Source organism: Bos taurus, chromosome 13 (assembly GCF_002263795.3).
Source record: "Bos taurus isolate L1 Dominette 01449 registration number 42190680 breed Hereford chromosome 13, ARS-UCD2.0, whole genome shotgun sequence".
Taxonomy (NCBI): domain Eukaryota; kingdom Metazoa; phylum Chordata; class Mammalia; order Artiodactyla; family Bovidae; genus Bos; species Bos taurus.
The window spans coordinates 11,977,589-12,002,057 of record NC_037340.1 but is presented as its reverse complement, the minus strand read 5'-3'; the positions used below and the strand labels follow the sequence as shown (position 1 = coordinate 12,002,057).

The 24,469-nt window shown below is 44.2% G+C and overlaps 1 protein-coding gene and 1 non-coding gene across 3 annotated transcripts in view; both read left to right on the top strand.

Moving 5' to 3' along the window:
* Positions 1 to 24,469, top strand: part of CAMK1D (calcium/calmodulin dependent protein kinase ID) — a 394,574-nt gene that overhangs the window by 60,898 nt on the left and 309,207 nt on the right. The window lies entirely within an intron of this gene.
* LOC112449412 (U6atac minor spliceosomal RNA) lies at positions 18,678 to 18,806 on the top strand. The gene has a single exon (XR_003037984.1). It is a non-coding gene; the product is annotated as a U6atac minor spliceosomal RNA (small nuclear RNA).

Below are 24,469 nucleotides of genomic sequence, written 5' to 3'. Positions count from 1 at the left end.
ACTAGAAAATTCTCCTGCTATTAAAGAATTCAGGCTCGAGGTGATTGTACCGGAGCCAGGTATGTGTCAGCTCTTTAACTTTAGCCAACTTTAGCTGATCCTGTTATGGTACAATTTCCTTTCTAGCGCACCCTGTGTGAGAAGCTGTTATTTTGAGCATGGCAGTGATTCCTCTTTACTGAGACATCTTTGCGCTTGGGAATGGACCAGATGTGGAGTCAACCGAGCACCAGGAAGGCACGTCCCTCTGCTGGACGGGCGGCTGTGTTTCTGGTTTAGAGGGTTTCCAGGCACCTGGGCACCTGAACATCCCTACTGTTTCAGATGGGAACCCACTCTAGATGCTTCCAGTAAGGGCTCACGACCGAAGCGGGAGGTGAAAAAATCAGCAACAGATTTGGGTACCCAAAGTCTAGTCCCCCCACCCCCTTCCCTGGCAAAGGGACAAAGGGAGGAGCCCTGAAGAAGGGCGCCAAGGGTACCAGAAGGAGCCGTGGTCGTGGGGACAAGGCCACTGCTGGTACCCTGGGGGCATGTTACCCTGAGCTCGCTCTCCTGCCCTCTGCTCTTCAGATGGTCACACATGGGAGCCTGTATGTGGCTGCTACCAAATGCACTTTCGTGGGTCCAATGCACAGTGAAGCCAAACAATACCAAAACGTCCGAGTTTGGAGTGGAAAGGTTTATTGCAGGGCTGTGCAAGGTGAGCCACCTGTCTCATGCCCCCTGAAATCCTGTACTCCTCAAAGGCTTTCAGCAAAGCATTTTAAAAGGCAAGGTGAGGGAGGGATCTGATTGGTGGTTGCAAACTTCTTGAGACTGGAATCTTTTGTCCACGTTGGTCAGATCACAATGTTCCTTTAAGCCTCCATCGAAACAGATATTATTCTGTTTCTGCGACTTTTTCTCTCTATAGGAATGGAAAAGTGTTATACTCTTAAAGGTCATAGGCTTGAGAATAGGCTATCCTGACTGTGTCAGGCTCTAGATGACATTCTTAACTTGAAGGAAAAGCAATAGAATACAAAGGTCAAAATAAAAAAACAAAGAAAAAAACCAGATCCAATATTGAATCAGATTTGTTCTTCCCTGTTACAGTGCCAGGGCTTCTTCCCCTGTGGCTCAGCGATAAAGAATCTGTCTGCACTGCAGGTTCGATCCCTGGGTCGGGAAGATCCCCTGGAGGAGGGTATGGCAGCCCCTTCCAGGAGTTTGCCTGCAAGATCCCACGGACAGAGGAGCCTGGAGGGCTCCCGTCTCGTGGGGTTGCAGAGTCAGACAGCACGGAAGTGATTGAGCATGCACGCACATCGCAATGCTGCCTAGTGAGGTGTCCTGTGGGGCGGAGCAGGATGCAGGTGGGCGGAGGGCAGAGGTGGAAGCGGGGAGAGAGCCAGCCTGGGCTGTCCTGGCCTGGCAACCTGGGAGACAGGCTTTCTGTCCCCCTTTCTTCACTGGGTTTCCTGTGTTCCCCTCCCTGAGAGCTGTCACGGGGCCAGCAGTATGCTCCTTGCTTTACGGAGCTCATCCTTTCGTGGCAGGAATGCATCAGCCTTTGTCTGGCCCATTGAACATCCCCACTGGCTCCCGAGAGCCCTGTCGCCTGGGCTCCGGATTTGGGAATTGGTCTGAGTGTTTTGAGGTCACCACAAGCCAACACTTGCTAAAGACTCAGACCTTACTGTTTCTTCTCACTGAGGTTTCTTATTCCGGTTTCAGAATTCTGCCCTGTGTCAGCCATCAGAGCTGTCTGTCCTTCCCCATCTCAGTTCGCATCACCCAAGTCCCAGGCACTCTCTCTCCTGGGCAGAGGCGGTGGCTCTCCAGTCTGTCCCCCTTTCGTTTTGTCCTTCTTCACTGTTGCCTCCTCCATGTGAGCTTCCCGGCAACCCTGGGGGTACGGCAGTCAGTCTAGGCATGTCCTGTTTCAAAGCTTCCATCTGTTTCCTGCTGCATGCAGAGAACACCCCTGCATCCTTAGCTTGGCCCAGGGCTTCAGATGTGGGGCCTCTGCCCCCTTCCCCATCTCCCCTCTCATTCTTAAACTCATGCCTCCCTCACCAGCGCCTGCAGCCACTGGCTTCTGGCACCCAAGAGCTTCCCCAGCTCAGGGCTTGGACCAGCTCCTCTTCTTTTCTGCCTCCTCCTTCTCCTCGCCCCCACATTCTCTCCTGGCTATTCCTCATGCAGTTTAAATGTTGCCTCCTCCGAGCATTCTTTCCTGGCCACTTAGTGTCACAGTGGCCCTTCCCAGCCCTGCTGTCTCTCTCCTGACACCTGAGACTCAACACATCCATCCTGGTGTGCTGGCGCTTAGCATAGGGGCTGGCAGACCGTTGGCACCAAGGTCAGGTCTGAGGAAGGTGTACACACAGAGGCCTTTGGAGGACGAGAGCAGAGCACAGTGTCTGCAGCTGCAAGTTTCCTGAGCTTTTGCTCCTGGCAAGTCCCTGGGCTGTGCATGCACGACTGTTTGCATTCGTTGGATTTAAGTTACTGGCTTGGTGCCCCCTGTGCCCCCTGGGCTAAGGGCAGACAGCTCTTAGAGCAATTCCTTAGCACGCCCAGTGTGGGGGTCCCTTAGGTGATCGTGGGTCACCTGCTCCTTCTGTTCTGTCTCTCATGTTCTGTCTTACTTGCCTTCTCCTCTTATTCTTTGCAACCTCTGACTTCTTGGCTCATTTGAATCGCCAGCCACAGTTATGGACACGCACACATCCCTTCTCTCTCTTGCCCTTCTCTCTCGGACACAAGTCGGCATCCAGGATAATCGTCAAAACCCCTTATCACTTCAGATCCGGCTCTTTTGGAATTTGTGAGCATTTGGAGGGGATTAAACTGATGTTGACCTTGGTACTTGCCATAAAAAGAGGGATTGGTGGACAAAGTGACGTGATACATTTGAACCCAAGGGCAGCCATCAACACTATAAGAGAGCCAAGTGTCGTGGGGACAGTTGGCTCCTCTGGCAAGTGGGCTGATGTCAGTGTGATGGGGGGCAGCGCCCTGCAGCACCAAGGTTTTGCTTCTGATGAGCATGAAAGAGATCAGATTGCTTCAGAATATCTAGACCTTCCCCTGAATCAAATTAGCTTTCACCCCAAGTTGTTTGAATTAATTACGCGACCTTCCCACTGTGGGCCACACGCCTTAGTCTGGGAATGAGGCAGGACGTTGCCGATTTAGCAAATGAATAAATGTTAGCTCAAGAGCTGCCTGGACAGTAACGACCACACGCTTCCCCAGGGGCAGAGCTGGAGCCCGAACCCACGTGTCTCGAGTGTTGGATTTCTCTCGAGTTTCCCTGTGGAGCTTTGCCACGTTGGAGCTTTTGTGTCTCAGCATGATTCATATTTTTAAATGCTTTTATGGGCTTTTGCATAACAAATCGGGAGCCTGGCCTCATTTTCTTATTTTCCGAAATGTATCTTCTTCCACCTTGTTCTCAGTGTCTTATGACGGTTGTAGAGAGAGGAAGAACAAATGGAAACAATAAACCAAAACGTTAAAGGGAGTTTGGTGGGAAGTTAATCAAACTTGCATCACCTCGCCAATGTGCCGCTTGGAGCCCCTGAGCTGTTTTTCACAACTGTGCTATCTTCCCTGGTGTTTGAGGGCAGAAGTGGACACTGGGGTCAGCTCTTAACTGGTTCCTTACTGAGTGGGAGGGAGCCGGGCTTGCAGTCGGGTCTGGATGAATCCGAGGCTGGGATCCTTCAGTCTCTAGGATGAGACGTGAGGACCTGTTACCAATCAGACTTCTTGGCCTCCTTTGCTGCTGCTGTTCAGTTACTAAGTCGTGTTCAACCCTTTGAGACTCCTGGACTGCAGCATGCCAGGCTCCTCCGTCTTTCATTGTCTCCTGGAGTTCACTCAAATTCATGACCATTAAGTCGGTGATGCTGTCTAACCATCTTATCCTCTGCCACCCCGTTCTCTGTTTACCTTCCGTCTTTCTCAGCATCAGGGTCTTTTCCAATGAGTTGGTTTTTCGCGTGAGGTGGCCATAGTATTGGAGCTTCAGCTTCAGCATCAGTCCTTCCAATGAGTATTCAGGGTTGATTTCCCTCAGGATGGACTGGTTTGATCTCCTTGCAGTCCAAGGGACTCTCAAGAGTCTTCTTCAGCACCACAGTTTGAAAGCATCAATTCTTTGGATTGAATTCTCGATTCAGTCTGACTAGAGGCCACACGAGGAATTCAGGCAAGGCTTTTTTGGGACCCCTGCTACAGCAGGAGGGTGGTGAGAACAAACAGCAGGTTCCCTTGCTCACTCGCTTCTGGGGCCAGGGAGTCGCTCTCGATCCTTATATGGCATGAGGGTAGGATTGTGTCCTGGGCTTCCCTGGTGGCTCAGCTGGTAAAGAATCTGCCTGCTGTGCAGGAGACCCTGGGTCTGGAAGATCCCCTGGAGAAGGGAATGGCTACCCACTCCAGTATTCTTGCCTGGAAAATTCCATGAACAGAGGAGCCGGCAGGCTACAGTCCATGGAGTCCCAGAGCCAGACATGACTGAGTTAACTAACACTTTTCAGGAATGTGTCCAGGGGTCGGGTTGGAGGGTGGCTTAGGCATTTTGACTCCCCACCACTACCCCGGGTGCTGTGTGCAGGGGGCATGTGCAGTACCCTGCTTTGACTCCAGCCTCCTCAGAAATGGCAGCTGGGGCTATGGTCTCTTTGTATCTTTTGGGCCCAGAAGTTGCCCCAGCTCCATGCAGGCAGTTCTTTTTAGTCCTATACAGTTTCTTTACATTTTGTAGCTCGAGGAGAGATGTGTCCAGGTGCAGGCTTTGCAGCAAAGGGCCCCGGGTCCCAGGCCTGTCTCAGACTCAGGTATTGAGTGGGGTGTGGGATCAATCTTCAGACACCCCCAAGGGAACCGGTTAATCGCACACCGCAAGAAGTGATAAATGGTACCCATCTCCCTAGGGAATGATTTGCTTAAAACATGCACTAATAAGAAGAGCCTATGTGACTCTTCAGAGTGCCTGCGTGGCTGGTGAGGGGCAACCAGGGGGTTGGGGGGTGGAATGTGTGTCTCTCGCCATCTGGGGGTGGGGCAGGCATTTCATCGTGCCTGTGTGACCACGTCTGACTTTTCATGCAATTCTCAGCTTTCCTGAAGGGCTTGCCTAGGGAAGCCAGGAGTGATGGCTATTATCCGTGCTTTGTTTATTACATTCTAAGATTTACAACTTCCTCGCTTTCAGTGAGGATGTGGAGACGCTCTCTGCAGCCTCTTGCAGCTCTTGACTGTTCTTTTCCTGAAAGCCTACGGACCTCCAACTGGGACTTTCTTTTTAGCTGCAAGTTGGGGTCTGGAGCGTCAGGTCAACCTGGGGAAAGACAGCCGAGAAGGCTCAGCGCATCTCCTCACGCAGGGCCGGCCGGCTGTGGGGATCCTCTGGGTCTGACTTCTGTGTGAGGAAGAGTTTGGGGTGAATCTGAGGATGGATGGTTTCCAGGTCTGCAGGTGCATCAGGGCTGGCGTAATTCTTCTTCCAGAGACTGGGAGCAGTTCTTCACCTTTGGTGACAGGGAGAGAGACGGAGTTGTTAGTGAGAGAGGAGGTGGACTGGAACTTGCCCCTGGAGGAGGGAAGACAGCCCCAGAGAGCTTCTCACCCGTGTGAAGCTGTGTCTCCAAAGCCTTTCCATCCGCCCACATGCGCTTGCAGGCAACGCTGTGGGTGATTCCGGGGCTCATTTGTCTGCTCTGTCTGTGTTCATGTGTCTCTGGCAGGTCCAACCCAGGAGGCTGGGGCCAGGTTTGAAGTCTTTTACTTTCCCTCCAAAGTGGGAATGGATGGATGGATGGATGGATGGATGGATAGTTGGATGGATGGATGGTGTTAGGTGCCGTAGGTACCATAGGTAAGTGTCAGCACTTACCTAGGCCACTGGAATTGTTGGGGTTGCTTGCTCCCTGAAGACTCCCCATTGTCCAACCTCATGGTTTCCTTGTCACCCGTTCTCTGCTCTCATTGGGGTCACACTTGGCACCCTTTGAAGCCCAGATTCCAGCCATCTGCCCCCAAGATGGAGATGCATCAGTGATGGGAGAGCCTACACAGCAAGGGGAGACCCTTGGGGAGAGTCTTGTGTAAGACCCAGCCAATTAAAGTAAATGCAGATACTGCAAAACCACTCACCAGCTCTCACTGGATAACAGAACCACTGACTGCACTCAAATGGATCCTGGGCATTGGGGAAGTGGTGAGTGGGGCACAGATGATGTCATGTCACCAGGAGAAGGCCACATACTGCACACCTGCTGCTGGTTCGGATTTCGTCTCAACACACCTCAGAATTACCCTCTTTATGCTGGTCTTCTCTTAGAGACAAGAGCGACGTGGAGATCCCCTGGTCTCCCAGCTGAGTACCTTTCCTAGCCTCAGATCCTTGGATGCCTGGCCCTTTCCTGGAGATTCGCTGCTTGTTCTCATCCCTACAGAGTGCTCTTCTGCAGACCACAGGACTTAATTGCCAACGATCGATATTCTTTCCGCCCTCATTTCCTCTTCCAGGTTGCAACATGATTGTTTATTGTTGTTGTTGTTTTTGCTCCTTTCTCAGATTGAAGGGTTTGATATTTTTTATATTTGCTTTTTCTAACAAAATGGTCTAGGTTTTCTTACCATTCTGCCCCCCGCCTTCCAATTTTCCTTGATGATTCAGTCAACAAAAGAAGGATGAAATTGGGCCAAGGGAAGCAGACTCTGTTAGTTCCAACACGTGGAATTTTGGAACGCTTGTTCAGGGTTCACCTGGTTTGAAGGGCAACAGGATCTTATTTTATTGTCTCCCCAAAATGCCTTACACGTGGTTCTCCAGGAACCACTTGGTGTATATTGACTAATAAAAATCACAAAAAAAAGAAAGAAAAGCAAAGCCATGGATTCAGAGCATTGTTGCAGTAATAGATTTTGGCTGGACTAAGGGGTTGCCCAGGTAGCTGGTTGAACATTATTTCTGGGTGTGTGTGAGGGTGTTTCAGGAGAAGATTAGCATTTGAATTAGTGCAGTGCATAAAGCAGAGGGCCTTCCCTAACGTGTGTGTGGGGACGGCTCGTCCAGTCCTCAGGGCCTAGAAGAACAAAAAGATGGAGGAAGGGCAGATTCACTCTCTTCTTGAGCTGGATGTCCATCTTCCTCTGCCCTTGGACATCGGAGCTCCTGGTTCTCGGGCCTTCAGACTCTGGTACTTAACCCATTGGCTTCCGTGCTTCTTGGGCCTTTGAACTCAGAAGATATCTCACCTCTGGCTTTTGGGGTTCCCTGGCTCGCACACAACAGATGGTGGGACTTCTCAGTTTCCATAACTGTGTGAGCCAGTTCCTGTAACATGTCTCCCCAGATATCTCTCTGTATCCCCTCCTGGTTCCATTTGTCTCGAGAGCCCCGACCAACAGCCTGCAGAACAAATACACGTTTGAGGCCCTGCTCCTTGCCGCATCTCTGCTCTGTGTCTCTGCTGGGTGTTCTGAGTCAGGCCTCACCTGGTGAATGGTTGTGTTTAGAATCTCAGTGTCACAGGGACGACTCACTGTCTGTTAGGCCAGGCTTTAAGGCTCCATTGGTCCTCATCCTTTTCAGTTTGGCTCCCGATCTCAGCCCTGCCTTGGAGAAGAATCCTCGTTCTGAACAGCTCTTGGCCTCTTCCTCCACCCCTCGTCCTTTGCTTCACATCAGGTAATGGTCTTGTTGGTCCTCTGCCCTGATGGAATTACCTGTATGGCTCTTGTCCTCTCTCAATTAGAAGCATGAAAAGGCTTAACTCCCCAGGACGTTAATTCACTTCTTTTCTTAAATGGCATGTTCAGTCCAGGCTTTTCCAACAGTAGAGCTCTCTGGGCAAAGTCTTTGCTTTGTGGCCACTTTCCTATTTGCTGAGATGCTCTTTGTATTAATTTCACTGGTCCAGGAGTTAAATATTGTAATCATCAATCAGTTCAATCGCTCGATCATGTCCAACTCTTTGTGACCCCGTGGACTACAGCACGCCAGGCTTCTCTGTCCTTCACTAACTCCCAGAGCTTGCTCAAACACCATTGAGTCAGTGATGCCATCAAACCATCTCATCCTCTGTCGTCCCTTTCTTCTCTTGCCTTCAATCTTTCCCAGCATCAGGGTCTTTCCTAATGAGTCAGTTCTTCGCATCGGGTGGCCAAAATATTGGAGCTTCAGCTTTAGCATCAGTCCTTTCAAGGAATATTCAGGACTGATTTCCTTTAGGATTGACTGGTTTGATCTCTTTGCAGTCCAAGGGACTCTCAAGAGTCTTTTCCTCCATCACAGTTCAAAAGCATCAATTCTTCAGCACTCAGTCTTCTTTATGGCCCAACTCTCACATCCATACATGACTACTTGAAAAACCATAGCTTTGACCAGGCGGACCTTTGTCAGCAAAGTAACGTCTCTGCTTTTTAATATGCTATCTAGGTTGGTCATAGCTTTTCTTCCAAGGAGCAAGTGTCTTTTAATTTCATGGCTGCAGTAACCAGCTGTAGTGATTTTGGAGCCCAAGCAAATAAAGTCTGTCACCGTTTCCATTGTTTCCCCATCTATTTGCCATAAAGTGATGGGACCGGATGCCATGGTTGTAATCATATTTGCTTACTACTGCAGATCACTTACTAGGGGCACTGGGTCTGCATTTTTGGAGTCATGCTACGGATCATTAACCTTAAGATTTAAAATTCTTGCCACAACTTCTGAAGTTTGAGGCATCGAGGTAGAGACGTGATGGATTTATTCTCTGTAGCATAGAGGATGTCTTCTTTTCCTTTTTGCTTTGCCCCATTCTACTACATAGTTAGCAGTTTTGACTTCAGTTAGAGAACAAAAAAATGAAGAGACTTGCCTTTGGACACTAAGTATAAGCAACATCCTCAAACAGCACTATGTTACTTCCATTTTTGTCTTTTAGAAAGACATAATACTTGTATTAGATTTGAGTTTTCCATGGAATCTTCCCAAGACCTCAGCCTTCTGGTGCAGGAGTCTTTCTCATCTTCCCCTTCCAGTTATTAAAACCAAGCCACGCACCTCTCATGGGTAGGAGACCATCGTCTGGGTAGGACAGAGGTCAGACATTCTTGTCTGCGTTTCTCAGGAGCTTGTATTCCCAGCCCCAGTGCCTCACTGTCTGAGGACTATTGTTCTGTATCCCACAGGCTAAAATTATTTTTCTTTTCCGCAGCTCATTTTTTGAAGTTATATGACAGGTGCTTTCTGTGGGTAAAAAGACTACGTGTGTCTCAGAGACCAGAACGGTTGTTTGTTGTGGTTTCATATTTATTGAAAGTGCTTGTCTATGAGTGCATTTATTTACTGGAGGCCAGACAGGAAGAGCCACATGTTTTCAAAATTATTTTGTGGATGCACATCCCTTTTTATTTACAGGAAGCCTTATCACCGTTCCGTGTGCCACGGAGATGAAATTGATGCACCCGGAATGTGCATTGTATTGTTAGCCTGCATGTGAGGGCTCAGCTGTGGTGACAACTGTGGATTCTCCCTTTTAACTGTTCATCCTCTCTCCTTCCTTTAGCATCGTCTGTGTCAACATCTGCTGCATGAACAAGCTGTGGAGCTGCATTCCCGAGTGGTTTGCACTTGAACTTGCTGGTCCCCAAGTCCTGAGAGGAGCCAGCACTTCCTTCATTTTTCCTGCTATGTCTTGGATACCAGGCAGGCTGAGGAGATTTCGTTTGTCCAAACAAGATGGGGAAAAATTTAGTGACCTGACGTGTCTTACTTTATAGCAGAAACTTCTCTTTAAATCTGATGAAAGACAGAGATGAGGCTCCCTGGGCCTGGAGTTTGTTTATCCCTTGTAACTCCTGATGAAAGTCTCTTTTAAAATAGGTAGTAATTATGAAAGAGTAGATCTGTTGCTTGTTTTTTTTCCCTGCCACTCTTGTTGTATTTTAGTCCTTTTGGATATATATATATGTATACATATACATATGTATATATTATAAATAGAATTTTCATGCACAGAAAGGTGAAAAGAATGGATATTTGCTACTTCATTTAAAGGTCTAGAAGAGAATCTCTTTGATGGCATAAAAATGCAGCAGTTATAATTCTCTGAGTCTTATTAATGAGTTAGAATGGACTGAAAACGCAATAAAATTTAAACCATATGCTCAAGGAGTTATTCAAGTGATCTTTCCTAGTGTTTTTTTCTTAAAATTTTGATTTCTCTTAAATATCATATAGAAGCACAACTTCATTCTCTTAATGTTTTATTTCAGTTGGATCTGCAAAGCCCTTCCTTTCCTGGTCACTATTTTTAGTTGTCACTCTGAACCTTGAGCTGCCTGCAGTGTGGGAGATGCAGGTTTGATCCCTGGGTCGGGAAGATCCCCTGGAGAAGGAAATGGTAACCCACTCCAGTATTCTTGCCTGGGAAATCCCATGGACGGAGGAGCCCGGTGGGCTGTAGTTCATGGGGCTGCAAAGAGTTGGACACGACTGAGCGACAAACAGTTTGTGAACCTTGATGTTTCACCTTCAGGTCAGAAGTCTAAGGATGTTGCTTTTTGAGGTGGTGAAAGGTGGTGTGCGGAGTGCTCTTCTCTGTTTTTGTTTTGCTTTCTTTTCTAAAAAGGAAAAAAGGATCAAAAGGAAACTGGCAACTACCGTTGAGCATTTTGGGGACAGTGAAAACCTGCTTCGTCCATTTCATTTGTAGGGGGAAGCACGGTAGGAGTGAGTACACCCGGGAACACCTTCAGTTCCTCCAGGAAACGAGGCAGTGATGCTGGATTCCAGGCAGAATTGAAGAAGGCGGGCGTTGCTCTGCCTCCTTCCCACCTTATCTTTTTCTCATTTCCTCTACTCTTTCCTCTTCTTCCTCACTGTTTTTTTTCCTCTTTAATCTTTCCCTTTGGTTTTGAGTCATTTCCTTTTACTCCTTTTATACAGTTTCTCACAGCAGATGAGAAAACAGTGACACCCTTCAGAGAGATCTGCTTTGTTAAAGACTGGAAGACACAGCCAAAGGAATTAACCTTTAACAGTGAAATTTTGGCTGGAGCAGGAAGGATATTTATGAACAGAAAGTCTTCTTGGGTATTCTGTGTTTATAACGATCTATTCAGTATTTATGGAATGGAGATGATGGACGTCCAGTCTGAGCCAGGTGTTGCTGTCAGACAGACAGATGGATAAATGGTGTCTGGTGTTTTGAGGGCTCTGTCTTGGAGGAAAAGGGACAGACAAGCATAGAATTTAGTGGTTCCAATATAATAGTGTAATTGCCTTCCTGGAGACATGAACCATGACTGTGCTCATACAGTCGGGCATGAGAAGGACCATGGACATCGCCATTTCCCTGGTCTCTGAGACTTTGAGGAAGAGAATATGCTAGTTGAGTTAATATGAGAGTTCTGAAATGAAACCACCTTGGAACTGCATGGCTACAGTTTAGTTTGAAGTAGCTTTGGTTCTGCTGTTTTTATTGTGGCTGAAGTATGGGCATCGGCCTCCTGTCTCTGGTTACCTTACTGGCTTCCATGTTGGCCTTGCCTTTCCCATCTGTGAGATGCTTAGCACCAAAATATGGGTAAGAAAGGAGGCAGAATAGAGGAACTTGCCTTTAAGTTTGCAAAGTTTCATTGCCTAGTAATGTCAACACATGTTTTTAGACAGGAGATCGCCCCAAGTTCTTTTCCTGACTTGCCTTAAGCCATTATAACAATCGCATTTGCATTGTTTGAAGTCATAAAAAGAAAGAAAGAAAGAAAGAAAAAGAAAAGAGTTCCCAGTCTTTTTAATGTAAAAACCATAAGGCATGCCTTGACAACGGCTGAAAATTGTATTGCTAATTTATTTTTATTGTTAGTATAACTTTGAATTGCCTTCCTTATCTTTGTGCCTGATTCTAGTTTTCTGGGCTGAAGTTAACAATGTTTTGAAAGTCAATTCAGGGGGGAACAAATGATGTAGTCATAATAGCAGATAGAGGCCTGCTGTTGGCATTTGGTGAATGTCAAATACTAATTTTAACAATAATAAATTTGGAGAAGGAACGAAAAGTTCCCGGCTAGTGAAAGGAAGTGGTTCCATGTGAAGAGTCTCTTGTTATTTGTCGATACCAGTGTTCATTCATTTCCATGGCAGATAGGAAAATATGGCCTGTTCGCCTTAATTATCTTCTTCATTCAGCCTGCTAATTTTTGAGGAAACTCAGGTTTTTCAAGTAGGGAAAGTAGCCAAGATAAAAATTCTTTTTCTCTTTGTGATCAAGGCCCTTTGCAGAAACATCCGTGCCAATAATTAATTACTGAGCCCTTTGGAGTTAGAACTCTTGGTTCTCGTTGAGCTGGTTTTTAGTCTAACCTTCCCTCTGCCTTTCAGATGCTCCATGTGCTGTGGTTTGACTTTGATGTCCTTTGAGAATTCTGTGACTTCTTCCAAGATTACACGATACACCCTTAACTTACTCCTGTTGGATTAATGGAGGGAAAGAGCTCTGGAGTGGGACCATTCCAACAGCCAGTGTCCCCAGTTCAGCCTAAGACACCTCACCTTTTCTAGGATAGGTTGTTTCAATCTGATTTTTAAAGTGTTATATCTCATTTTAGCTTTGAAGACACTCTTTAATGAAGTAATTTCATTTTTTTTCATTTTTTAATTTAATTTATTTTTTAAAATTTTATTTTATTTTTAAACTTTACATAATTGTATTAGCTTTGCCAAATATCAAAATGAATCCGCCACAGGTATACATGTGTTCCCCATCCTGAGCCCTCCTCCCTCCTCCCTCCCCATACCATCCCTCTGGGTCGTCCCAGTGCACTAGCCCCAAGCATCCAGTATTGTGCATTGAACCTGGACTGGCAACTCGTTTCATACATGATATTTTACATGTTTCAATGCCATTCTCCCAAATCTTCCCACCCTCTCCCTCTCCCACAGAGTCCATAAGACTGTTCTATACATCAGTGTCTCTTTTGCTGTCTCGTACACAGGGTTATTGTTACCATCTTTCTAAATTCCATATATATGCGTTAGTATACTGTATTGGTGTTTTTCTTTCTGGCTTACTTCACTCTGTGTAATAGGCTCCAGTTTCACTTTACAATATTGTATTGGTTCTGCCATATATCGAAATGAATCCGCCACAGGCATACAAGTGTTCAAAGCCATTGTCAGGAGTGGAAGGGTTAGAGGAAGGCATTGGACGGTCAGTGGCATCTTCCTTTATTTCCTGTGTGTGTGTGTGAAACGTTTTCTGTGAAACTTGCATGGTGCCCTTGTAGGAACTGGTGGCAGCTGCCCATCACATCTGGATGAGAGGCTCCTGGGCAGCCTTGGCCTCTGGTGTCCAGTGGCCTCAGCCTCTGCTGTCCACTTGGAGCCTCTGGATAGTTCTGTAGAGGGGAAATCGCAGAGCTCCTGACTCTTTCCAGATTTGGTTGGAGAAGAGGGTTAGGCAGCACTCAAGTGGTTTGGATTTTTCATGAGGAAAACAAAGTGAAAGGTTTTTCTGATGTCGGACATTGTGTTTTGGCCTGTGGGCTGGATTCTGTTTTTCTCTTTTACCTTTTGTTTTCATTCTTTTGTACTATTTTTAAGGACAGCAGTGAGTAGTACCCCTGGACTTTTTCTCCCAGTGAAAAACATCCAGTGTGACTATGTGGAAATGGGGTGTGTCAGAGTCGTTCTCAACAGTGGTGCTGTCCCTTTGGGCTCTGTAGTCATGGCAGGTTTCTTAACCTCTCTGTGCTCCAGTCCCTTCATCTGTATAATGGAGACAGTGATCTTTTTGGATGTTGCATTGATTAACTGAGATCATTCTTGTCAAACACTTAAAATAGTCTCTGCTATATAGTAAGCAGTTCATGGCTCTTACTGTATGAATATACACTAATTCTGTTCAGTTCAGTTCAGTTCAGTTGCTCAGTCATGTCTGACTCTTTGAGACCCCATGGACTGCAGCACGCCAGGCTTCCTTGTCCATCACCAGCTCCCAGAGTTTACCCAAACTCATGTCCATTGAGTCAGTGGTGCCATCCAACCATCTCATCCTTTGTCGTCCCCTTCTCCTCCTGCCTTCAATCTTTCCCAGCATCAGGGTCTTTGCAAATGAGTCAGCTCTTCGCATCAGGTGGGCAAAGTATTGGAGTTTCAGCTACAACATCAGTCCTTCCAATGAACACTCAGGACTGATCTCCTTTATAATGGACTGGTTGGATCTCCTTGCAGTCCAAGGGACCCTCAAGAGTCTTCTCCAACACCACAGTTCAAAAGCATCAATTCTTTGGCTCTCAGCTTTCTTTATGGTCCAACTCTCACATCCATACATGACCACTGGGAAAACCATAGCCTTGACTAGACAGACCTTTTTTGGCAAAGTAGTGTCTCTGCTCTTTAATATGCTGTCTAATTCTGTTAGGTCGTGTTATTACGTGATGAGAGATTCTAGTTTCTTGGTACATTGATATGGTCATAGAAACTTGGGACAGATGTCTACTTAGTGCAGTGTTCAATGACTGTTGGCCATTACTTGATCATTTGGAACTGAGAAGAAGGCCAGTCTATCAACTTATTTGTTTCATCAAAGCCCAGTTTGCCACACTAATTTGTAGTGCACAGAGCCCCCCCAAAGCTGAGTGAGCAGAGCTTAAATGACCTTCTGGGATTCTGTGGTCACCTTAAGTAGCTGCTCTGGTGTTGGGAATACGAAGGAATGTAAAGGATCCTTTGTAAACCATTAGAGGAGGGATGCATGGCTGTTACCCAGGTCCTCCACTAACCACCTTGGGTCAGGACAGCTGTTCATTCTTTCATTTGCTTATTTAACTCACTTCATTTGTTTATCTTATTTGTTTCTTTGGCCACTTCTTGGGGCATGTGGGATCTTAGTACTTCAACAAGGATCGAACCTGTGCCTCCTGAATTAGAGCATGGAGGCTTAACCACTGAACCACCAGGGAAATCCCATAACTCACTCCATTTGCAAAAAATGCTAAGATACTTTAAAGTAAAATGAAGATATATTATTGCAGCATTATTGATAATAACCAAGACATGGAAACAAGCTAAGCATCCACCAATGTACAAATGGATAAAGAAGATATAGTATAGATATAATGGAATATTATTCAGTCATGCGAAAAAAGGAAAGGAAATCCTGTCATTTGTAACAACATGAATGGACCTAGAGGGTGTTATGCTAAGTGAAATAAATCAGACAAAGAAAGACCAATGCTGTATGATATCATCATTTACATGTGGAACTTAAAAAAAGCTGAACTTGTAGAAGCAGAGAGTAGGACAGCAGTTATCAGGGATGGGGTGAGGGATGGGGAAATTGGGGAGATGTTGATCAAAGGGTGCAGACTTGCAGTTCAAAGATGAATAATTTCCAAGGACCTAATGCATAGCATGGTGACTATAGTTAACATACTCTGTTATTAATATATACTTGAAAGTTGCTAAGAGACTGGATGGTAAATGTTCTTGCCACGAGAAAGAAGTGGTAATTATGTGAGGCAGTGGAGGTGTTAGCTAACACTGTAGTGGTAATCACAGTGCGGTATGTAAGTATATCAGAGCGGCATGATGTACACCATCAGATCAGATCAGATCAGTCGCTCAGTTGTGTCCGACTCTTTGCGACCCTATGAATCGCAGCACGCCAGGCCTCCCTGTCCATCACCAACTCCCAGAGTTCACCCAGACTCACGACCATCGAGTCAGTTTTGCCATCCAGCCATCTCATCCTCTGTCTGTTTTGCCATCCAGCCATCTCATCCTCTGTCGTCCCCTTCTCCTCCTGCCCCCAACCCCTCCCAGCATCAGGGTCTTTTCCAATGAGTCAACTCTTCGCATGAGGTGGCCAAAGTACTGGAGTTTCAGCTTTAGTATCATTCCTTCCAAAGAAATCCCAGGGCTGATCTCCTTCAGAATGGACTGGTTGGATCTCCTTGTAGTCCAAGGGACCCTCAAGAGTCTTCTCCAACACCACAGTTCAAAAGCATCAATTCTTCGGTGCTCAGCCTTCTTCACAGTCCAACTCTCACATCCATACATGACCACAGGAAAAACCATAGCTTTGACTAGATGGACCTTTGTTGGCAAAGTAATGTTTCTGCTTTTGAATATGCTATCTAGGTTGGTCATAACTTTCCTTCCAAGGAGTAAGCATCTTTTAATTTCATGGCTGCAGTCACCATCTGTAGTGATTTTGGAGCCCAGAAAAATAAAGTCTGACACTGTTTCCCCATCTATTTCCCATGAAGTGGTAGGACTGGATGGCATGATCTTCATTTTCTGAATGTTGAACTTTAAGCCAACTTTTTCACTCTCCACTTTCACTTTCATAAACTTATGCAATGTTATATGTCCATTTAAAAAATAGATATCTTGACATTCTAACCCTAACAATTCTTAGTATGGATTACGTGTTACTCCCATAGGAGGAAAGGGAGGAAGGAGGTAGGAGAGAAGGAAAGATGGAAGGAAATTTCCTCATATAACCAAAATGATATGATCACAAATAATACAATTAATGCTTTTTTAATATCCTCTAATACCAGTTCCTGTTCAGTCTCCCCCCGTGAAGTCAGGTCATACAATGAATTGACTTTATATTGCTATAGTTGCTTCCTTGGAGGAAGGAGAAAGCAGGACTAACTGAATGATCCCTAAGGCATGTTGCTTTATGTTTAATACATTAAGGGAGCTGCTCTGATTTTGCTCATTTAGCTCTTGTTCTTGGAGCAGGCAGATTCAAAGTTTAGAGACTGTGACTCTATAGCAGGATGAGATGAAAATTTGGAAATGACTTAGTTCATGGGATCAGTTGAGACAGGTTGGTATTGCCTCACCCTTGCCTTGACCTGTAGGTCAAGCTGTAGGTTGGACAAACAGCATTGTTACTGGTTAGATAAATTGTACACTTACCAGAGAGAAAGAGGCAGTCAACTCATTTTAAACCCAGTTTGGGGTTTAACCTTGCATTTTATATGCTCCATAAATGTTTCCAATGCCATTTAGAGCTAGCTGAAGTCTTTGAGAGTCTTTTTGATATTGTGGTGTTTTTCTGTGTGTTTTTAAATTTGAAGTATAGTTGATGTTTCCAGGTGGCACAGTGGTAAAGAATCTGCCTGCCAGTGTAGGAGATGTGCATTAGATCCATGGGTCAGAAAGATCCCTGGAGGAGGAAATGGCAACCCATTCTGGTATTCTTGCCTGGAAAATTCCATGGACAGAGGAGCCTGTCGGGCTACAGTCCACGGGGTCACAAAAAGTCTGGTATGACTGAGCACACATACACTCATGCACAGATTTCACAAATCTCAAACACTTTTACCCATGTAATGACCACCTAGATCAAGAGGTAGAACATTTCCATCACTGAAGTCTCCCGGGTCCCCTTTCTCCAGTTGGAACAACATCCCCCTGCCCAGAGGTAATCACTGTTCTGACCTCTGTCACCATAAATTAGTTTTGCCTGATCTAAATTCCATATAAATGGAGTAATACTTAGATTTTGTGGGATTCATTTATGTTGTTGCATATGTAAATTGTTCATTTTTTCCTGTTGTTGTGTAGTAGTTGTAGACTCCATTGTATGAAATTTAGATATCCATTATACACTTGGTAGATATTTGTTTATAGTTTGGGGCCAGTATGAATGCAGCAGCTAAAGATGCTCTTGTGTGTCTTTGGTGGATGGAATATGAGTTATTGATTAAGGTTAACAGACTGTTTCTAGGATTGAAGTTTACATTCAAGAGCATGGGGAGGATATCATTCTGTCCATGCCAAATGGTTTTAAAATATATTGAAGGCATCTTACAGTAGTACAGTTGGCCCTTGAACAACATGGATTTGAACTGTGTGGCTCCACTTATATGCAGTTGTTTTTCAGTAGGAAATACTATAGTACTATATCACATGTGGTTAGTTGATCCTTGGGATGCAGAACTGTGGGTATGGAAGGACCACTCTAAATTATACTTGGATTATTGACTTCAGGAGGGCTGGTACCCCAGCCACCACATTGTTCAAGGGTCAACTGTGTATCAAACAAAGAAATGAATTTAGTCTGGTATACTTGTATTTAGCAAACTGCGCTGGTACAAAAGCAAATCTTTGCTTTTGTGCTCCTTGACTATGATAAATAACCTAAGCTGGAGGGCCAATTTCCTGAAAGCCAAGATTCTCATGTGAAACTATGTTGTTTCCTCATGCCTTCTCTAAAAGGAGTGGGAAAAAGACCTTTTCATTAATTCTGCAAATAGGCATCATTTTCTAATTTTAGATTCTCACTGTGAAAAAGAGTCATGAATTACTAAAAACTCTGAGAATATAAACTTGTTTGGGGGGGGGGTCCCCTGCATTGGAATGAATAAAGGCTTTAAATATTCATTTGTGTTTTTCTTTCCATGTCATTTTGGGTATTGTGAGGAAAAAAATATTTGCTGCTGATTTAGAACTGCTGAATACTCTTATAAAAATTTAATTCCTCCTGTATTAACTAGGCTTTCAAGGCTTTTTTAGAGAGCCTGTTGCTAGCCTTTAGAGAGCCTCTAATAGGTTGCTAGCAGGAAAACCTGTTAGCCTAGAGACGTGATGGATGGAAGTAGAATAGGAAAACTACCACTGGCCATCATCAGGGGATATTGCATTGATTTACATTTTAATAGTGTCTGTGTTTAATGAAACTGAAGAATTAGGTTAGCATTCCCTTTAACAAGAATGGGAAAAATTCTAGTGATGGATGCCATATCCATATGTTTAAGGCATCACACCTCTTTATAGCCAGCTAACACTATTTTTAACAAGCTGACAGAAGGGGTCTGGTGGTATGAACCAGCATTACAGATGTGCAGTCCTGTCCTGGGAATCTTCCCTATACATAACACCTGCCCAGGTAATGAAATGACATCTGTATAAGGTTATCACTGAAACTGTGTATAACGCCAAAACATCAGAAGCCACCCAGTGTCATCAGTCATAAGGAAGTGGTTGAAGCGTGGTGTATGTGTACAGTGCAGTTGTTAAAAGAGAGTGAGGAAGGTCCGTGTTCTGATGTGGAATGACATCCAGGTCCATTGCCAAGTGCAGAAAGTAAGGTGGAGGACAGTGTAGAGAGTATGGTACTTTTATGTAAGAAAGACTGGGATATGAAGATTTGTAGGTGAATTTGCTAATATCTGCATAAAGAAACACTGGATGGATAAACAGGAAACATACATATGTGTTCCTGGAGCAGGCAGAGCAGAGCAGAGTGATCAGGCTCCTGTATGTATTTTTTTTAATATTACATTGACATTTTGAAGGATGCAGAAAAACAAACCAGCGAAAGTGCATCTGTCCCAGCATGCCCTTTGACATGGAACCGGACCATGAGTAGGTGACAGAAGGTAAAGCTGGTTGAATGCGTTGTGAGAAGGTGAGGCTACCCACTCTGTTTCATTTCTCAGAAGCTAAGTCAGTGCATTCAGTGCTTATTGAGCCAATCAGCCAATCTGCCATGTCAGGCACTATTTTAGGTGTCAGCAGGCACCTTAAGGTCCAAGCTTCTACAAAGCCTGCATTTTCAAAAGAAGAGACAGACAAGCAGCTGATGAGTGAGGGAGAGAAGCCTCCTGCTGCTGGGGTCCAGGGGAGGAAGTAAAAGGAGCCCATGCTGAGGTCAGAAGGGAGGGTCATTGCTGATCTTCATCCGTCTTCATGGTGCCTTCATGAACAGTATTCTTGCACATGGGATAATAAAGTAGGGTCAGTTCTCAATTCTGATCTTTTGCTATAGCAGTCAAGATTTCATTTTACTGTAAGATCAATATCACTGAAGTTTCAAACAGAGACATAAAGACATCAGAGCAGTCACTGTACCCCAGTTTACTGCTGTGTTGGCAGGAGACCTGAATTTATTGGAATAAATAAAAAGTGGATTTGACCATCATGGTTTGTTTTCACAACAGTGGGGCTGTAGTGGGGATAATTATCTATATGATTTGTGAGTATAACCATAGGTTATTAGGCAAGATATTTCTATGACAAGTCTGTTATTTGTTTTTTCCATCCATAAAATGGTTAAATATAAATTGTCCCTTTACTGTAACATACTAACTATAGAAAGTCTAAGCACACACAACACACCATGTACCCTTCACATTCTATATTCATTGTCTGAAATTTCCATGCAGATAGTTCCACACTGGATAATACAGACGTGTGGAACATTTACTTCCTGTGTTTATTCTATTTGTTTTTGTTTTTTTTCTTATTCTGGTCTCTTTATTGGCAGATTTCTCTTTCATAGTTTCTGAATCAGATGAAAGATTAATATGGTTATTTTTTAAAGTTTCTATGATGAAATGACTTTTTGAAAGAGATTTTTCTCTGTTTCTTTGGGTTCAAGTCAACTTTGGTGAAACATGAGGAACAGAGATCAAAGGCATAGGAAACATCTGATGGTCAGAGTGTTTCTTGCATCTCCAGTTCTATGACTTGAGTCTTGCTCAGATACAAAGGAGTAACGACACAGACTGGCTGCCAGACTTGGGAGTCTGAAATTTTCCTGGCAACCGAAGTCCAAAATATAGATGTATCTGGAGCCAGCATGTTCACAAACAATCCTAGGCTTGTGAGTGAAGTACAGAAGCACCTGCAATCAGAATTTGTTTTAAGGTTTGAAAAATGCAGAATAATAAGATCTTTATTAATCATGATAAAGTCCATTCTGTGGAATAGTTAATGAAATGCCCAGAGGTTCCAGGATCCACAGCCATCCTGGGAAATGCACAGCAAGGTGAGGATGGAAGCTTGCTATTGTAACTCCCTCTGCTTTATTGATGAAGAGATTTGGGCCATCTTTGAGGTTGGATGCTTCAGAACTTTGTCAGATCTGTTCTCTTGGAATCCATCTCCGGGTGAATTCAGGAGGACGTGATCTTTGCTTCCTGGTAGATAAAGAAGAGGAGAGGCTGTGACTGCACGAGGCCTTCCACTCTGCCACCTGCCTTACAGAACGTTCGCCGGCATCACTGGACCTGGCTGGGGAGGTCGCTAAAGCTGGTCCCGTGATGGCGGGAGTGTCCACACTCTCCATCACTGACAGTGAGGCCACAGCCTTGTAAACTGTGATTGATGTGCATCAAGCAGCTGTGCTTAGGGACAACGCGAGGAATGTAGGAACCATGAGGATACACACTCGGTGCTCGCTGAGTTGTGTTTTATTTCTGAATTCATTTTTACAAAATTATTTTTATTTTTAAATTTTTATTGGGGGTATAGCTGATTTACAGTGTTGTGTTAGTTTCAGGTATACAGCAAAGTAGATCAGTTATACATATGTGTGCGTGAGTGCTCAGTCACTTCATTCATGTCTGACTCTTTGTGACCCTATAGACTGTAGCCTACTTGGCTTCTCTGTCTATGGGATTCTCCAGGCAAGAATACTGGAGTGGGTTGCTGTGCCCTCCTCCAGGGAATCTTTGCAACCCAGGGATCAAACCCAGGTCTTTTACATCTCCTGCATTAGCAGGCAGCTTCTTTACCACTAACCCCACCTGGGAAGCCCCACATATACATATATTCACTCTTTTTTAGATTCTTTTCCCATATAGGTCATTACAGAGTATTGAGTAGAGTTCCTTGTGCTATACAGTAGGTCCTTAATATACCAGTTTTATGTATGTGAAAGTGAAAGTGTTAGTTGCTCTGTTGTGTCCAACTCTTTGTGAGCCCATGACCTGTAGCCCACCATAGTGTATATATATCAACCCCAATCTCCCAGTTTATTCCTCCCCCATCAACTTTCCCCTTGGCAACAATAGGTTTGTTTTCTATGTCTATAACTCTACTGAATTCAAAGAGGAAATAAGAGAGACACAGATGCAAAGGTGAGACATTTGGGCGATGGGGAATTTCAACCAAGGTGGGCTGTTTCTCTAATGCCTTTTGCTCTTTGGGATAACGAGAGATGTTTTTAACAATTCCATTCACCATTGCAACAAAAAGAATAAAATACTTAGGAATATATCTGCCTTAAGAAACAAAAGACCTATATATAGAAAACTATAAAACACTGGTGAAAGAAATCAAAGAGGACACAAATAGATGGAGAAATATACCATGTTCATGGATCAGAAGAATCAATATAGTGAAAATGAGTGTGCTACCAGAGCAATTTATAGATTCAATGCAATCCCTATCAAGCTACCAATGGTATTTTTCAGAGAAATAGAACAAATAATTTCACAATTTGTATGGAAATATAAAAAACCTCAAATAACCAAAGCGATCTTGAGAAAGAAGAATGGAACTGGAGGAATCAACCTGCCTGACTTCAGTCTCTACTACAAAGCCATAGTCATCAAGTCAGTATGGTACTGGCACAAAGACAGAAATATAGGTCAATGGAACAAAATAGAAAGCCCAGAGATAAATCCACACACCTATGGACACCTTATCTTTGACAAAGGAGGCAAGAATATACAATGGAGAAAAGACAATCTCTTTAACAAGTGGTGCTGGGAAAACTGGTCAACCACTTGTAAAAGAATGAATCTAGAACACTTTCTAACACCATACACAAAAATAAACTCAAAATGGATTAAAGATCTAAGTGTAAGACCAGAAACTATTAAACTCCTAGAGGAAAACATAGACAAAACTCTCTCTGACATAAACCACAGCAGGATCCTCTATGACCCATGTCCCAGAATATTGGAAATAAAAGCAAAAATAAATGGGACTTAATTAAAATTAAAAGCTTCTGTACAACAAAGAAAACTATAAGCAAGGTGAAAAGACAGCCTTCAGAATGGGAGAAAATAATAGCAAATGAAGCAACAAACAAAGAATTAATGTCAAAAATGTACAAGCAACTCCTGTGGCTCAATTCCAGAAAAATAAAAGACCCAATGAAAAAGTGGACCAAATAACTAAACAGACATTTCTCCAAAGAAGACATACAGATGGCTAACAAACACATGAAAAGATGCTCAAAATCACTCATTATCAGAGAAATCCAAGTCAAAACCACAATGAGGTACCATTCACACCAGTCAGAATGGCTACTATCCAAAAGTCTACAAGCAATAAATGCTGGAAAGGGTGTGGAGAAAAGAGAACCCTCTTACACTGTTGGTGAGAATGCAAACCAGTACAGCCACTATGGAGAACAGTGTGGAGATTCCTTAAAAAACTGGAAATAAAACTGCCATATGACCCAGCAATCCCGCTGCTGGGCATACACACCGAGGAAACCAGAATTGAAAGAGACACCCTAATACTGCAGTACTGTTTATAATAGCCAGGACATGGAAGCAACCTAGATGTCCATCAGCAGATGAATGGATAAGAAAGCTGGGGTACATATACACAATGGAATGTTACTCAGCCGTTAAAAAGAGTACATTTAAATCAGTTCTAATGAGGGGGGTGAAACTGGAGCTTATTATACAGAGTGAAGTAAGCCAGAAAGAAAAACACCAATACAGTATACTAACACATATATATGGAATTTAGAAAGAAGGTAATGATAACCCTTTATGCGAGACAGCAAAAGAGACACAGATGTACAGAACAGTCTTTTGGACTCTGTGGGAGAGAGCGAGGGTGGGATGATATGGGAGAATGGCATTGAAACATGTAAAATATCATATGTGAAACAAATCGCCAGTCCAGGTTTGAGGCACGATACAGGGTGCTCGGGGCTGGTGCAATGGGATGACTCAGAGGGATGGGATGGGGAGGAAGGTGGGAGGGGGTTTCAGGATGGGGAACACATGTACACTCATGGTGGATTCAAGTCTAGGTATGGCAAAACCAATACAATATTGTAAAATAAATAAATTAATTAAAAAAAATAAAGTAAGCATACCACCAAAGCAGTGCACCAGCTTAGGAATCTTTCACAACTAGTTTTAGGCCTTCTTCCTCTACAGTTGTAGTTGATATATACTCCTAATAGCAGATTAGTGGTGCTGAGAGGAGACTATATTGTTTTACCAACATATCTTTGGAGGCAGAAGTTTGTTGCTTGTCACAGAAACTGAAGCCTGCTTCTCCTGGGACCCCCTCCATCTCCTGTGTACACAGTAGATGCTGTGTTCTGGTGTCCATTTCCCCTGAATATTCCTGTCCAACATTTCTTACATCTTGTGCACAAATCAAGATCCTTAGCTTTTTTGTGAGTCAGTGAAAGAAGATGAATGTGTGTTCACAGTGGTCTTAGTGTTTTGGCCAAGCCCCACCTCTGTTAATTTCATGAAAAATAAATGATTCTTTTGTGGACATGTTTTCCTGAAGGGACAGTTTGTATTTCTGGCCTGTTAAGAGTTTTTAAAACTACTGATAAGCTTTTGGCCATATTTGTGAACATCTCAAGGCAACCTGGAAGGATGGGTATAAAGTGTAATAGTATCAAAGACAACAGAATAAAGTTGACATTTGTGTATTTTATTGGCACTCACTAAGATTTCTTTGTCA